A 769-nucleotide genomic window follows, 5' to 3' on the forward strand; every position below is an offset into this window, starting at 1 on the left:
GTAAGGAGGCCATAGTGAACAGCAGCCTCTCCCAGCTAATATTGACTTACCCATTCCCCGGATGCCTCCTTGTAATTTTAGTTCTGAAAAGTGAAATTCAACACAAAAACTGCTACTGTACCCACAACCTTTTCATATCACTAAAACAATCAACAAAGTAACAAAATTGAGGCTTTGTGTACAATTTGATTTTAAAATGTATTTTAAAGATATTCTGTCAAAACCTTTTGCCACTCATTTTATAATATTTGGACCGGCCACCGACATTAGTTAACTAATTGTTCAAGAGGTTTGTTCTGCCCCATAGATTTTCATGTAATTCTCAATTAGTGTTTTATTTCAAACCTCAAGAATTACAAAATGAATTATATTTACGGTGTAGCATATTAGACCCCAACCTCGAATTATATATTCAAGAAAGTATTTATTTTACAAGAAAAGATAAAGTCTCAGGATTTCGCATTTAGAAGTATATATGTAGACTATACCATCTTAGTTTACTTGGGGTCAAAACTCGCCAGTATCCCTGGAGTTACATTTATTTTTTCACTGGCCATTTTACCTTCTTATAAGAGAGCATGGGTATGTGAAAGATATATAGAAATGTATGCTAAAGCTCGAGGTGTATTTCTTACCGGAATAAGCTCCCATAATTAGATTTGTATTGACACATTTGACCTTATTATGTGTTAACTTTTCATGTTTATGAACAACACAAAGTTTTTGTTTATTGGTGAATTAGAGACTTGATATAATGCTCGTTTTATTG

The sequence above is a fragment of the Penaeus monodon genome, chromosome 32 (genome assembly GCF_015228065.2).
Source record: "Penaeus monodon isolate SGIC_2016 chromosome 32, NSTDA_Pmon_1, whole genome shotgun sequence".
NCBI classification, from domain to species: Eukaryota; Metazoa; Arthropoda; class Malacostraca; order Decapoda; family Penaeidae; genus Penaeus; species Penaeus monodon.